Source organism: Gallus gallus, chromosome 6 (assembly GCF_016699485.2).
Source record: "Gallus gallus isolate bGalGal1 chromosome 6, bGalGal1.mat.broiler.GRCg7b, whole genome shotgun sequence".
Taxonomy (NCBI): domain Eukaryota; kingdom Metazoa; phylum Chordata; class Aves; order Galliformes; family Phasianidae; genus Gallus; species Gallus gallus.
Window position 1 is genome coordinate 13,697,534 of NC_052537.1, and position 16,729 is coordinate 13,714,262.

A 16,729-nucleotide genomic window follows, 5' to 3' on the forward strand; every position below is an offset into this window, starting at 1 on the left:
TTTTAAGAACAATGCTAACTGCAACTTTAGACTGCATGTTCAGGTTACATGTTTACTCTCACATGGAAGGTCATAAGCAGATGCTTAAAATCTATTATGCAACAGCAGAAATACGGAACAGAGAAGGAAGATGCGATTACCTGAGAGGAAGTTATCAACTGAGTACGACCATTTGCTGCTATCTCTGTGAATTGAATAGAGACAATAAAGACAAATATTAATGCTGCTTTCAGTATCCATACAAGTGCCAATTGGGTTATTATTGCATGTTTCTATTCTGAGAAGTATTCTTTAAAACTGCTTTGTAGTTTTCTTTTTTAGTTGCAGGAATTCAAAAACTTGATTCCATTTTTGTTCATTTTGCTGTACTAAATGTACATTTAAGGCCCAACTACCAATCTGAAAATATAACACATTTACATTCCTTTCCATGGTTAATGAACACTCAGAAGAAAAATGTCTTCAGTTTTATCACTGCACCGATCTACAGCAGCTTTCATGGGAGACACCAAAGAAAAGGACCTTTGTACATGATCTCATTTATCCATACATAATATTATAGCTAACAGCAACAGAACTCTTTAAATTTCAAGAAAAAAAAATCTTGCTTTCCCTATAGCCTCCTATGCCTAGATGTTACATCCGTGTATAACGCAGTGGTATACTTTATATAATGATGTTTTTGGAGCAACAGTTTGAAAGTAATTCCAGTTCTGACTTGCAAAAACAGCACACACAACAAACTGTAGCAACTGGCTATTTGTATGATAATACCAACAGCTATTATTCAGCAGTCTAACACTTTTCTAATGAATTCTGCAGATCTAGATTCTATCTTTCAAGAGCTTCAGTCTGGTTCTAGCTTGGGCATATTGTTATCAAATTTGTATTCTCTCTAAAGCGTACAAAACCCAGAGGATCCTCACTTAAACACAAAATTGTTTGAGTAAAATGAGATTCAGACTATAATTTATCCCAGCTAAAACATTCAAGTAAATTTATATGCTGTTTTTATATTTTCTGATTGAAAATAGAAAAGAAATGGATGTTTGATGCATCAAATGATACCTTTGCTAGGGCTCCTATATCTAGATATCTCAGTACCTAACTACTCCTTGTACTACTCATGCCACTAACAAAAACATTGATTTTTGAATATGTAATCTGCAATTAATTACATGAACCACTGGATATGCTACTTACACTAATTAAATTTCAATAGGCACTACGTTGCAATCCATGGATAGTTAACATACAACATATTTTCTTAAATAAGGTACTTCATTAAATATTGCAAAGATCAGTGAAGTGTTTAATCTTCAGTATCAGGTGCAACTCACATTAAAAGAAATACAGCCTGTTAACAGCATGAATACCTCAGACTGCACTGAGAATATATTTGATTTACTGCAGTTTTTACCTAAACCCTGGCTGCTAGGCATAATCAGACAGGCAGAAAATACTTCTGGAGTATTTTAATAGACCAAGATAGTTATGCATCTCACTACAAACTTAGGAATCAGCAATGGAGTCACCTGCCATGAACTCAGGAGGGATATGTTGTTCTTTGAGTTCTCCCTGCTTTGGGAATACACTCTTACACATTGATGCGTTGTTCTCCTTTATTAAGGACATACGGGGACAAATTTTCCAAAAGTGTTTAGACACTTAGTGATGCAGACAGGCAGGTTCTGTTATTTTAAGATCACTTAGGGTTAGACACTTAGGTTAGACAGTGAAATCCTACTGAAATTAGTAGGAGCAAGGCATCTAACTTAAGCACTCAAAAAATCTAGCCAATGCTTATTTGCATTTGCAGCCTTCTAATCATCTTTGAATATCTTCTGGATATATCTTGATTTATTTAAACTGGCTCCCAACGTGTTTCTTTCTGTCACCTCACTTAAAGAGAATATTTCATTAAACTTGTTGCAGATTTTTCTTGCAGAAGACCTATAAGTAAAATAGATGACATTTTTTTTCTTCTGTAACGTTTTTTTCCCCAGTAAACAATTAAGGAGACAGTTTGGGTCAGGAGATAATGCAGAATGACTGTTTAAAGCTGAAGCCCATTTCATTGACTCAAACTTTTTTTAATAACATTTAGTGAAACACAAAATTTTGTAGGTTTTGGAATTCTTAGAAGATGGCAAAACATAGAGCAACCAACACAAATAAAACAGTTTTCTATGTTCATCTGAAATATATATATATTGATATCTTCATACTTAAATAGAGAAATAATTAAACTTGAAATAAACTTGGGAAGCACATGAAAAATACATTATCTTACTGAAATATATTCACTTCTCTATATTTTCAGTTTATGGGGCTAATGAGGAACTTTGGGTTATATTCAACAAGGCTAAAATTTTGCAAATCTGAAATGAATCTGTTTAAAATATTTTCTTCCTAAAAAAAAAAAAAATTGAAAAATATTTTGTCTTGCTTATTTTTCAGATAGTGTTTCATACAAAATAGATTCATGAGAGTAGTTTACAATTCTTTAAAAGTTCCATCACCTCAACTTAATAACTTGTTAATCTATCAGCAAATTTCCACCATATTTAAACTAAGATGGGTGAAATCCCAAAAAGAAGTCAAGAAAATTGATAGGCGGGTACAAAAGAACTAATGATTGTTGCTCCAAACATGAAAAGCTATGGGTGAGTTCAACAGTTTCCCGTGTTCTATTTGATCTGCAGCCAAGTGGGTGCTGATGCCCAGGAAGTGGAGGGCTGAGAGGGCTCTGGGACATCAATGAAGCAGGTTCACTGGATGCAGTACGCAAGGAAAGCACTACAAAACAGCCAAGGTGCAACAATTTAAGAAAAGCAAATACACTGGAACGTACACTTCAATAGTATCATTAAACAACACTGAAATGCCATGTTCAGCAAATGACTTAAGATTTTCTTGAGAAACTTTTTTTTCCCCCCTCATCACTGTGTTTTTAGTCTGGGATATTTCTCATCTTTACTTTCAGTTTCAACCAAAAATACCTTCAAATATTTTTAACACTCAAGAGGTCTGGGATTTTTTTTTTTTTCAAACTCTTGTTTTGCCTTTTTTAAAACAGATTTTTTTTTTTCCAGTGTACAGTTCTTTTTATTAGAGAGAATAAAATGTAAGAGTTGGCTGCTTCTGATGATTCATAATTGTACATTTTGTGGCTTCAATGACAGGATTTTTTTCTTTTGCAACAGGCATTAATTTATAAAGGCAATACAAGTCTAAAGCTGTCTTTTTACGTATGTATGTTACAGTTTATCTCAAAGTAAAAATTTAAATGTTTCCCATCTTATGTTTACATCAAAAGAACAGTGGGGTTTAAATATAAGACGTTATATACCATAAAATAATAATCACTCTAATATGTGAGTGCTGAAGTTGATTACCAGCTTGTAGAATAAATGTACTAGGGGAAAGCCAGAAGCAAGAAAAGAAACATAGAATATATCAAATTTAATCAGGTAAATGTATCCCTCCAGGCTACTTTGCCTGACCTAAGCCTTCCACTGGGAAGCCAGAGTTCAGAATGCTATTTCTGCAATGTAATTTCAGGTGCAACAAAGTTACATTATAAAAAAAGCATGGAAGCTATTTCTCACGCTGTGATTTGCATGGCTAGAGAAGGAAAAGGCAAGCAAACTGTCCACCCTGAACATGTAGCAAAATAACTTATCTTAGGCTGCTCCAAACCCTCTAATTCCATTTGCCCACAGTTGTACAGTGTTCTCTCAAAGCCTGTCTCTGAGTCATATCTCTATCAGCAACAGGAAAATCAGACTGAAAAATTTTGTCTTCTAGGTTTCAGGTGAAAATGTTTAATAAACTTGAGGTAAACAACCACGCAAGTTAAAGATGACTGTCCATGCAATTTCTAAAACTGCTGATTTAAGCTAAAATGCAATAATCCCTCTCTCCTCAGGAAGTGATTCTGCAAGGTGTCTAGAATAGCTGCTACAAAGAAATAATGAACCATTGCCACCCCTGGATCAATTTCTTCAAGTAGCAATTATGGGCTTAAAAAAATTTGTGTTGCTGCTTACAGGTTGAGATAGGTCACAAACATTCCTCCCAAATGTCTCTCAAACATACAACCTTAACTCTGAACTCTCATTCCTGTAAGATCCCTTATAACTCCTTCAATATTGATAACATAATCATACCAGTCAGTATCACATCAACATTTCTGCAGCCCTAGGTTTAGAAAAAGTATATGCTAAAAAATAATTTTTGACTCACTTTTTAACCTGCTTTATTTTACCTTCCCCTCAATGCCTCTCCACAGACTCAATTTACAATAGAGTACACTGAAAAATCCTATTTAACTGGTCAAGGTTCCTCTCTTCTACCCCATACCTAGGTTTTATTGAAGTGAGCACATTACTCATGCAACATTGAATTCAACTCTTGGCATAAATAATTCAGCCACAAGCTGACTTGGTTGGGGATTTGTATAGAATTGAAAACAGTCCTACATAGTTTAATATGAATGGGAACTCCAGAGAGTAAAAGGATAGAGCAGATCCTGTTGGCAGTGTGACTGCCCAAAAAGCTCCTCTCTACCCAGAAAGCACTGCCTTTCTCGCAGATTTTCTGTGGATCTAATTCAGAGCACTGCATCAGTGCCATTTCCATTGCTTTCTGCTGACATTCTGAGCTATGTATGAGTTTCTGCCATTGAAGATCATTTCTCTTCCCAGAGAATCAGAGCTCAAGATGTTCTTGAAGATGTTTGAACTTTCTTTGTTTAGATCTAATTTAGCATTCACATCAATGCTAATTTCTTGCTGCACAGCACCCTTAAAAGTGTAAATGTGCTTCTATTGCATTATATCAACTTATTGTGCAGTTGAATATTTTGTAACTACTGTGATGGAGCCAGAATACTTTCCTGACAGACTAATTATTATTTTGTCTATAGAACCCTTTAAAATACAAGTTTTGCACAGAACTGAAAGGTTCTGTTTGCAGTTCAGCATACATTTTTAGTTTTTGAATAACTAGGCGCTGATTCTTGTGTATTTGAATGTATATAAGGTGAAGGTATCTGACTTCCATTTACAAAGAATTCAGAGAGAATTTTCACAGAGAAATTTCTTAAGATTAACTAATTTCACAGGGATCCCATTACTACTACTACAATAACAATATTAGGTAAAGGAATGACTATGAGCAATGTATCACACTCAGGCAGTGTTATTCAATGTTATTCATATACACACACAGTCACAGAATCATCTAGGTTGGAAAAGACCTTTTACATCATTAAGTCCAATCAAGAACCTGGCTACGTGTATGATGTATACACACACACATCATAAGCCTTCTCAGCCCAAAATATTTCTGCATAAAACGCTGCACAAATGACTGTAAACAACAGGCAGAACAAATAAAAAAGAACCTGCAAATAGGATTTGGCAAAGGATGTCTGCTGCAATGAAAGCTTACTGCTGCAAGTTGGCACTTCCAACAGTACACTTAGTATAGCTGAAAAACATTATGGTATCATGCACATCTATCAGGCACACACTACACCTTTTTCCCATTGAGTATAACAAGCGTGGATTCCTCCAGGTAATAGTACTAAGACCAACCCATATGAAGAAGTTCATCAATATTAGGTTGTCACATCTGGAGCCTACAGCAGTATGTTTTCCAGACTTAAAGCTTTTGACTTTGAATTAGAAGTCCATGGTTTTCTACTTTAAAACTTTGGACTGCAAAATATCAAGTCGAAATGTATCCATAGTCATGTTCTGTGTATATAAAATTAATTCTACTTATAATACAAACATTGACATGATCAATTCATCTCAATAATATGAAGCCAAAATCACACAGCCCATTCCCCCACTCTGCCCCTCCCCCCCTCCCCCCCAAAAAAAAACCAAACACCCACACCCAATATAATGGAGAGGGGTGGCAGGAACTACAGCTGCCTAATGAGAAAGATTCTGACAGTTCTTTTTCAGTGATGAAAATTCATTTGGAGGTTCAGAAGTCCATAAGTTCAGATGCTTGTCTTCATATACTCACTTGTGAATAAATACAGAATATCTATGATCATGTCAAAGATAACAAAAGCTAGAAATAAGAGAGCTTTGTTGAAGATGAGAATGTGATAGTATTTTTGATATTCTGCTATTTATTCAGAGTTTACTCGGGAAACAAAGAGGCTGACAGCATGTAAAGCAAGCAGAACTTTGCAAAGACGAATCACATTCCTGTGAGACTGCTGAGGATTCTAAATTCAAGAGGAGGTTTTGGTGAAAAATTAATTTACCACTCATTTATGACAAACCACTCCAGATACTCCAAGTGGAACTAACTTTGGTTCTAACAACCTGTTATTAATATGTGAAGGGTTTGAAGCCGTAGAAATAATCAGTATGGAAGACGACTAAGCTCTACAGATGATTTGTCTCTATACACGCTGCATCCAGCATTTCTGCCCTTCAGAAAAAATTTAGCTGGGAATGAATTAAATACAGGATAGGTTGGTTAAATATCATACCAATCCAAACTGCATAGTTTCAAAAGTTCCGCTAAAATTCTAATGCTATCTGTTTTGCATCCTGCACATAACAGTAAAATACTTTTAAAAGCAATGGACTCGAAGGAGAGGAAATAAAGAAAACATATCAAAAGTATGCTGAATACACTATAGAAAAAAATCTCCGAGTTGTAAACCCATTTTACTTTTAAGTTCGAAGTTGTCATTTCCATTGAGGTTAATAAAAATTCAGTGAATGAAATTGTAGAACTCAACCCGGTGCTACCTTCTTTAAAAAGTGACTAAATGCCTTGAGACACCATAGAAGTATGAACTGTGTATTAGACACACAAGCATACGGAAGCTCCACAGCAGGACCATGCTGTTAGACATCCAAGTACTCAGTAATGTCAACACATTTAGACAGAAGCACTGTGTTCTCAGCATGAGTCTTACATCTGGCTTGAAATCACCTGAAGTGATACGGCTTGGCTAAGCCCAAATAGCACTGCACTGTATGCACAGGATCTTCTCTCCAGCAAGGACTGGACAGGGTTGCAGGACCTCCTCTGTCCCCAGCACTTCACACCAGAGCCAATCGCCAAGCCTCCCTTTTCCTCATCTACCTAGAAAACTAACAAATCACACATTCTGGGTTCACAGGGCAGGTACAGCTCCAGGGAACTAACAGGAGAGAAAGTTCTTTGGATGCTGACTGCTGCTAACACAGCTGACTGACTGGGAAAGGCAGGGGAGTAAGACATGACCCTGGGAAAGATACCATGCTGAGCATATACTTTCTCTGAAGTATTTTTCTGCCCTCTAAATGGCCTAAAACATTAAACAGCATTACAAGTGGCATGTCTCTGTCATGAAAGATTTAACACATGAAGCATTATCACCACCCCTACTGTCACCAGCTTGCATGTAAGATAGAGACACATGCATATTGTTGCATATACAACTATTCCACAAGGAGAAAGATGGAATCATTTTATGTCACCACTATCTAAAGTTTTTAGTAGATTTCTAAAAGGACATAATCGATGACAGGAATTTTAACTCCAAGAAAATTTGTCTGCTGAGTCTTGTGTAATTTGACTCATACCACGCACAGCGTGCATGGTATATCAGATGTTTTTAGCATTCCAGCTCAAGGGTGTCCTAACTGTTGCAGAACTAGTTCTGTCCTTTAATTTTTCTTAAAGGTCAAAATACTGTTTGTAAATCAGGTTCAGTAATCTGTTTAGCTATTTGGGGCTTCAATAATTTGCACTGCTAATAAACTGTCTCAATGGGAAGGTCACAAAGCTTACACTTATCTTAAAAGCGGAAGCTCTGTTGTCACATTTTTGTTCATATACAAGCAGTTGTGTTTATTCCCAACTCAACAGCCAAGGTATTGATTAAGTTGGCTTAGGTGACCCCAGTGAGCAATTTCAGCCTCAATCTTGACACTGTTTTCCAATAGCTTTCTTTATTGACTTCAAGTTCTTGTTTTTGACTTTAGGATCTTCCTTTTAGCTTTAAATCTGTCCTTTTTTTTTTTTTTTTTTGGCTGAAGTTTTATTTTGCTGTTGCCTCAAACTGTTCAAATAAATTTCCACTGAACATAAAGATGTGAACACTAGGCTAAGACAGAAGACACTAAATGAAACATCAGTAAAGAGGCTCACAAGGCATTTCATACACTAGTTCCAGAATATGTATTTTCAGTCTAAGCATATATTATGCTATATCAAAAGCAATGTTCAGAATAACAACTTGTATCATATTCTCTGCTCCACTAAAACTCTGTAGAGAATGATTGATGCAGTCTCTATAGCTCATTTGGTGACCTCTGCTATTTGCAGTCCTGAAACGTTTTCTACTCTAGATACAAGTGTTACTCAACTTTCCTATGGAGAATCAGTCACAAATCAGAATTCGGCTGATTCTGGGAAACTCTTGTTTGTGAAACTGAGGACATAACTTGACTATTACAGTAGAGATTGTTTCAATATATGAGTTTGCATTTTCTCAAAAACCAGTGGTAATTACATTTGCAGTTCTATACTACTACATTTTTGCAGCTGAAATTATCATTCTGCCAACGCACCTCATTTGTTCTATTTGTTTTATTGAAAAAGCATGACAGATTTGTGTGTGAGTAGTTCTAAATACATATATTTTCACCCAACTAAAATAATGTTTGGGTTGGTCAGTAAAAGCTTTCAAGGAAAGAATCCCTCTGGATGTTTTAATTTCTGCAAAAAATAAATATTGGATTATCTGTGTGGTTGACAGTCAGCTTTGTTGTAGTTCCCAATGAAAAGGAGAGTATGTTGATTAGAGAAAATACAGATACATTCCATCTTCTTCCCCTACTTCAATAACAGAAGATCATTTACATATTAATTCCAGGACTGAACAGCTGCATTCCCTAGAAAGCACCATTCATTGCACCAGTGAGCTCCTGAAAGCAGGCAAAAAAAAAAAAAAAAAAAAAAGCTGGCATAAAACTTAAGGTGGATAGGAACACCAATTTCACAATACAAATTGATTTACAATTTAAAAAAAAATATATATATTTTTTACTGATTTCACAAATTTCCAAAAGATTTACTATTCATTTTAAGGATTGTATGTAGACAGTCTCATATAGCCTACCACAACAATGTTCTGCCTACCTGATGAACAAAAGAAATACTACTATTTTCAGTTCACAATGAGCCAAATAGTGGCACAAATGGATTATTGACTGGATTTCGGAAACTATTTCCCCATAAATTTAAGTGTGCTCTGTGTTGAGAGTTAAGCAGTTTGCCCAGGATTGCACAAAAGATCCATGGCAAAGACAGAAAAACATTCCATCTCTAAGTTCCCATTTCCATGTTTTGTCTTTTCTGATAAACGTTCAGATCTCATTCCTTTATGCTTTTATTTTCACTGCTGTTTTTTAATATAACTTTATATTACATTAAAAACAGAGAAATACAGCTTTTTTGTTTGTTTGTTTTTGTTTTTACATGATCTGAAACAAAATCTTAGGTTTGTTTTATACATCAGTAAAAGTCTGAAGATGGAAGGCAAAGCCTGCTTCCGTGAGGCAGCATGCATCAGCAGTACTAGAACTTATTTTTTCAGACTTAGAGTAGTATTAAGAATAAGATGAAGAATGGTAAATTCTTGTATTTAGCTGGATCTGTCACTCATATTTCCAAAATCTGTGAACAATCTCTACCATTGATTATTTTCCCTGTGACCAAGAGATGTAAGTTAAAATAGATAGCCTCCTAACCGAGACTCAGATGGAAAAATTGTAATTTGACTGTTGAAAAGTAGATATCTTTCTTTTCATTCTCACTAATATTCCATATTCAACCTTCTTGGCATCAACAACATCAGGCTAAAGAGGAAAAGCTATATTAGAACCTGCTGGCAGAATATTTCCTGTTGAGAACCTATGAGAATAGGTAGCACTTAACATAAAAAAAAAAAAAAAAAAAAAAGACAAATACTCAACCCAAGGTCCAGTCCTGGAAACACTTGGTAATTATGCCCAGGAAGTTTTCTGGCATTAATAGGAATGAGCAGATGAACAGGGACTACTTTTATAAGCAGTGAGGTTGCAGAGGTTCACAGTGTGCTAATCTAGTTTAAAAAGTTCTCCCACTTCCCAAGTGGCACCAGTATTCTGGTTGCTGACTCCTGTTCCAACTGTTTTGAGGGCAGTGTGGCAAATTCAATCTTCACAATTACCAAGGTTAAAAATAGCTCCCCAAAACAGTGTGGTTTTTAATTTAGCCTACCTGAATTCAATCACTGGCATTCTGCTTAATATTTGATAGCACTGCAAGCAACAACAGAGAACCTCTTCATGACTACGTTTTAAGTAAACTTCATTTATCAATATTTTAGCGAGAGAAAACAGCATTATTGGTCCTATTAAATATAATTAGTACCTACTGGCCTTGAAGTAAAGGGTGAGGGAGCCAGCTGTTGTCCGCAAGAAGTAACTGATGGTCTCTCACAGGTTACACTTCCCCTTCCTCAGCAGGTTTAGAGACACCAAGCATGTTTGCCCAGTTTGCCAGCCACAAAAGACTTTGCTTGCCCCATTGCCTATGATGCATGATAGAATTCCATCTTTTTAACAACCCACAGAATCCTATGCACGATACACAACCATTTATGTTTACTGCAAAAACACATACTTCATGCTAGCAATAAAAATTTGGATCTTTCGCAGTTGCATTCTGGAACCTCCAACAGTGTTTTTATACAGACTTCTGCTTATTTCTCCTCCCTGTATGTTTTTCCTCTTCTAAATTAGAACTTAATGGAACTTCTACAAGATATAATCAGAAGCTAAGGACAAGGTAACATTTTAAAAGCTTATTCAGCTGTAGCTGGGAGATCAACACAGTAAACTACCAGGAACTGAAGTCATGCAGAGGATAAATGTCAACTTCAACAGAAAACGTGTTTGAAAGAATAATAGTCAAAAACAAAAAAAGAAGGAAAAAAGGAACAAAGGGTTTTAGCATTTCCAGAAATGCTACCTCTTTTATGCTAGCATCCTGAAGAACTCACATGAGATTCTGCCCCATAATACAATACATGAATTTTAAAGAAAACATGCCTTGTTTTTCCTTTTTCTTCTTTTATAAAAAAGGTCCTGCTTGGACTGGCAATTAATAACAACATTATATCATACAGATAGATGATATCTTCAAGAAAGTAAAGTTGTATGCACAAGGGGATATAGAGGAAAAAAAATCATACCTTCTACTGACTTCTTGTAAAAATGATTTTCATAATTGATGTTTCTGACAATCCAGCATTCCATCATCTAGAATATTTTAAGAAACAAAAACTGTTGCATTTCTTAGCTCCAAATTTGCCAAAGTGATCAGAAATCAGTGGGCCTAAATTTGATGCTGTCAATGGTCACTGTGACATTTCCACAGTACTGTTCACCTTTAGTGTTATCCCTGTAGTCCTAAAGAGGTGTAACGATTGCAGACGTCACATCTGAAAGTCATACTCTGCATTTCTAAAAAAGCTCTTCTGTGAAATTCTATGCATAAGAATAATTTAAATTTCAGAATAAACATTACAAACAGAGTATCAGACAAAAATATTTCAAACTTGTAGCATAAATCTAGCCTGGAGAACTCCAGCTTCAATTACTTGCTAGATACTACGGAATTATCTGGAGAAAGCATGCATTTTTACCAAATGTAGCAGTCAAGTTATGTTGGTCCAAGTAGTTCTACAGCTTCTTTTGACTAGAATACTGAAAATATGCTGCTGGAATGGTAATAAATAAATATTTAATATTTTATTTAAATTAAGGATTCTACTTGGCTGAAGTACCTTGTTATAGACATGATATAGGCCTGGATTTAAGAAACATTTTTGTTTTTATTTTTGGTTTTTTTTTTTTTATTTGTTAAAGAATATACCATACAGTTCCCAGATAATGAATTAGTTCAAAGAAAAATAGTTGATTAGTATTTTAAAACAGTTACAATGACACAACCATTTTAGCCATTATCAAGTTTTTATCAAAATCTCAATAAATTTCTCAAAAAGCGTACATGTTAAAAACAAAAGATTTGTCAGCAATAAATGTCTAAAATTATTAATTTTATTTACGAAGTTAAGAGATCGTGCACAATTTTTCAGGTATTTCTTCACTTTTTTTTTTTTGTTAGTGGTGTTATTGTTATGAGGAAAAAGCATGCCAGCTGTATTATATCACTGGTTCCAGACAGTCTGCAGTTATATTCTGGACCTAAATAATAAGATCAAGATTTTATCTTTAAACTTTTTATACTGTTGTACATTTATATTTTTGGGTTTTGGGTCATTTGCATTTACCCTGGCTTCTAAGAAGTCAAGAAATTACTATGCAGGTTGGCATGGACATCTCAGATTCCTCTGCCTTCAAGAACACGATGTCAAACAAGTTGCCTGTTATAGATATTATTTGCATTTATGTATTTTTGGAAAATAAGTTATTAAAAATGGGCATTTCCAGAAACTTATCCAATAAGATAAGAAAAAAGATACAAGTTTGCAAATGACACAAAATGGTGAAGAGCCACTTATACACCAGAGGTCCATGCTGCTAACCAGGGGGACCTCAGTAAACTGGAGAAATTTGCTGACTGTATCATCATGAGGTTCAGGAACGGGAAGTGCAACATTCTAAACCTGGAGAAGAACAACCCCACCTGCCAGAACATACTGCAAGCCACTGAGCTGGAAAGCAGCTAGGCAGAAAAGGAGCTGGTCTCTCTGTAGGCAGGTTGGACATCAGCCAACAACCTGCTTTTGCCATAGGAAAAGCTGTACTGTTGGCTGCATCAGGCAAAGTTTTGTGAGCTGGGTGAGAAAGGTGATTCTTCCCCTCTACTCAGCATTGGAGAGGTGAGTACTGGAGCGTTTTGTCCAGTTCTGAGCTTCTCCAATATAAGAGAGACAAGAACATACTGGAGTATGGCCCCAAAAGCAGACTACAAAGCTGGTTAAAGGGATGCAGCAGCTCTCCTGTAAGGGATAGCTGTGAAACCTGGGACTCCTCAGCCTAGAGAAGACTCAGGAGGGCTCTTCTCAACCTATAGAAATACCTGCATTGAGGTTGCAAACAAGGTAGAGCCAGCCTATCTCCACTGGTACTCTGTGCCAGGACAAGAGGAAACAGGGACAAATAGACACACAGCAGGTGCTGTCTAAACATTGGAAAACTATTTTTCCACTGAATATGATGAAAAGCCTGTCCATAGAGGCTGTGGGCTATCTACCCTATTCAACAGCTGCCTGGACAACTAGCTCTACACATCAAAATGTCACAGAATACTGTGTTTTGGTTTTTAGCTTGGCTGGCAAGTTGATTTAGGTTGATTTCAGAGAAAGATTATTTATCTGAGAGTTGTTCTTATCAGTAACCTCATCTAAAAAATATCAGAGAAGAGTAACCATGTAAAACAGAGCTAGATTTCTAACAGACTTTTGAATTGAGGCCATGGAGCTAATTGGCTTTATGCATGGAGAGCTAACTGCAAATTAAATATCACTTAGGTTTTTAGAAAGCAGTAATTTACTGATTTCCCTCAACCAACCCATGTGTCCTGTGTATACCTGGACAGCTGTTTTGGTAGAAAGTGAGAGAAGAGCTTGAAATATCATCTTTTGTGTGGCCCCAGTTGTCTACTTTCATATATGAAATAGTGTCACAAAGCCAAACTCAAGCTAAGGGTATTTCTGGACAAATGAGTAAAACTACACATTCACAGCTTCCACATTAAGATAGCTAGCCATAAAACAACTTGGATCTGGAAACCGTACAATTGCTGGGAGGCAGACTGCATTAGCTCAATCTTGGTGCTGCTCTAATTCAGTTACCTTGCAGGGTAAACATGTATTTGCCTTTCAAAATCTGCCCTGACACACTCTTGGGGTTTTTTGTTTTTCTATTTTCTTGGCTTGAATGTTAAAGGTTATCTTCCCAGAACTCTGAGAGAAAGGATTAGAAAAGATAAAATAAACCAAAGAATCAGGAAAATATCACATATAAACATTCAGACATAGAAGATGACATTAAGGTACATAAAATCAAGACAGAGTCTTCAGTACCACGAATGTCTGAATCAGGATGTTACAGTTAAGTGTAAGGAGTTAAAAAGGTCAGGAGAGAGGCAGAATTCCTAGCTTCTACAGAAAGATGTTCAAATCATTGTTCAAAATGTTCAAAACCATTTAGAGAAAAATCTGCATAAATTCTCCATTGCTAGTATCAGAAAAAAAGGGATGGGCTTTGCTATTCTTCAGACAGTTTTATGTTAATTTTTAAACCAAATAAAAAGCATTTTTATATATGTATAAATATACATATATTTATATGTATGTGTATATGTGTGCATATATATGTGTATGAATATATACACACACAAGTATATTTCCAATCTCTCTTCGAGTATATTTTTATAGATATCAACAGAATATTATTTATAAACACACTTTACATAAGTAAACAAGTAGAAAATCAAAGCAATGTAGGATAGAATTGTTTTCCCTCAGGTTTGCAACTTTTCTTATCACCCTGCTGCGTAAAGGTATGCAGGCAATGAAGGAACAGCTTAGCAATGTTCTTTTGTTCACTCATATCCTTTAGTGACATAGATGAACACTTTTTGTGTGAAGGCCACTTGTAAATCTTAAATAAAGAGAGAATTAATTCCCATTCTACTTTAGAGGCCTTATCAATGCTCTTAATGGGATTGAGTTTTCCACTTTGCAGGCTCATATCCCACAGTTACCTGAAAATGCAGAAGTTATGAGAAAAAAATACTTAAAGTCATTCAGAAAAACAAGAACTTAAGAATCTAAGAAAGAAGGGTTAGATTAAATACAGTAAGAATTCAGATGAACTGTAGAAAAATGCCAGAAGAAACAGGAATCTTCCAGTAAATGACCAACTCAATACAAAAATACATTTTTTCCTCAATAGCTTACGTAGTAAAGGAGAAATAATCTCATTAAAATTAAGACGCATAATAAGTTACCTGTTCAAAATATGAAGTTGTTTCATACCACTTCAGCTAGAGCTTTATTTCTACAAGGAATGATGGATGGTTACCTCTAGCATACACTCTCGTCACACACCATTGCCACTTTCATATGCAAGTCACTCCAAAAATAATGTCTCTTACTTATTTTTGTGAAAACTGCAACAGATGTAAAGAGCACAATTTGTTAGAATAAATTCTCAGCTACAGAACACTAATTTTCAACATAGTTACCACCTTTAGCTATGAATTTTTAGCCACTTTGAACAAGAACTTGTATGCCACACCCATAGAAATCTTCACTATCATACCCACTGTCACTGTTACCACTGTTGAAATGTACCACCTGCTGCCTCACTGTTCTCGCATCCGCTGCTTGGTCTCCGTAAACATTCAGCAAGTGTAGATGAATGTTTGTGTGTGCCATTTCTTCATCATAGAGAAATTCAATTCCACGTCTTTGCTTCATACACACTTCCATTTCAGATGCCATTCTATCAGATTGCCTCTCTGCTGCCATCTGTCACATGGCAACAAAACAATCTCTACTGCCATACCACAACATTTACCTCTGATGTTGTGGGCCAATATAATAAAATAGGAGGCATTACTTTTGGATCAGTCCTTGTGCAATAGTTTAGGTAGGAAAAGATCGCTAAGGTCATTGGATCCAACTACTATCCCAGCAATGACAAGTCTAGCACTAAGCTATGTTTCTAAGCAGCACATCTTCACATCTTATAAGTATCTTCAGGGATGGTGAATCAGCAGTATGCTTCCCAACCCTTTCAGTGAAGAAATTGTTCCTAATATCCAAACTAAATCTCCTCTGGTTTAATCTGAGGTCCTTTCTTCTTGTCCTATCACTTGTTGCTTAGGAGAAGAGATCCATCTTGCTACAGCCTCTTTTGAGATTTTTCCTTTAACTTCACTTTCTCCATCCACCGTCCATGCATTTTTCATCTTTACTTTTTTCCTCCACTTTCTCTACTCATGTTTCCCTGCATTCATATGCTTCGTAATTTTTCTTTCCATTTATTTTTTCCTCATTTGATTGTTTTACATTTTACTGTCTTTTTTTGAGCATATGTACTGCCTAGAGTGGAGAACTAAAATAACTGAGATATTTTAACAACCTAAGCTTGTTAAACAAGTAAAGATTACTTTCAGAAAGAAACCAATCCAGTTTTAACATACTGGTCTTGCTTTGAAGTTCAGTGCTATTATGACTTCTCTGAACCTGGAGGTTGTCAAATAGCTGTTTTTAAAGTTTTGTAGACAAAAGCATGAGATGACATTTTGTATAGTTAGTTCAAAGGTTTTTTTCTTTCTTCCAAGTTCCCTAAACTAGAAAAGTCAATGCATCGAATAAATCCCTTTAGAATATATTCCTCTGTAACTATCTCCACTTAGGAACTTTTTCCCTATCTGCTCTGCACTCTTTACAGAATTCTAATATTACTCAGACTCTTGAGATCAAGGTCCCTTCCCATCATGCTTCAGCATGAAAAACCACAACTGCATCGAAGTGCACAGATTTATACCTGTTAGCACTAAAGCAAACATGAGTCTGAGTTTCCTCCAGATGGCAAGTTGGCGGTCCTGTGTATTTGATCAAAGAATCCTTTCATGTTGAAGTGTATGGAAGTTATCGGCATACACCAAACAG

General features: G+C 35.8%; 1 long non-coding RNA gene across 8 annotated transcripts in view; it reads right to left on the reverse strand.

Moving 5' to 3' along the window:
• LOC101750098 overlaps nt 1-16,729 on the reverse strand; it is a 485,027-nt gene that overhangs the window by 296,996 nt on the left and 171,302 nt on the right. For 4 of the 8 annotated variants that reach the window (XR_005860763.2, XR_006939548.1, XR_006939549.1 and 1 more), the window contains exon 4: nt 141-184. The exons of 1 other annotated variant lie outside the window; for it this stretch is intronic. This is a non-coding gene — a long non-coding RNA (uncharacterized LOC101750098). Of the gene's footprint in view, nt 1-140; nt 185-11,269; nt 11,337-15,057; nt 16,487-16,729 lie in introns of those variants that run through there. 3 more of the 8 variants (XR_006939551.1, XR_006939550.1, XR_006939553.1) reach the window with 3 other exon arrangements.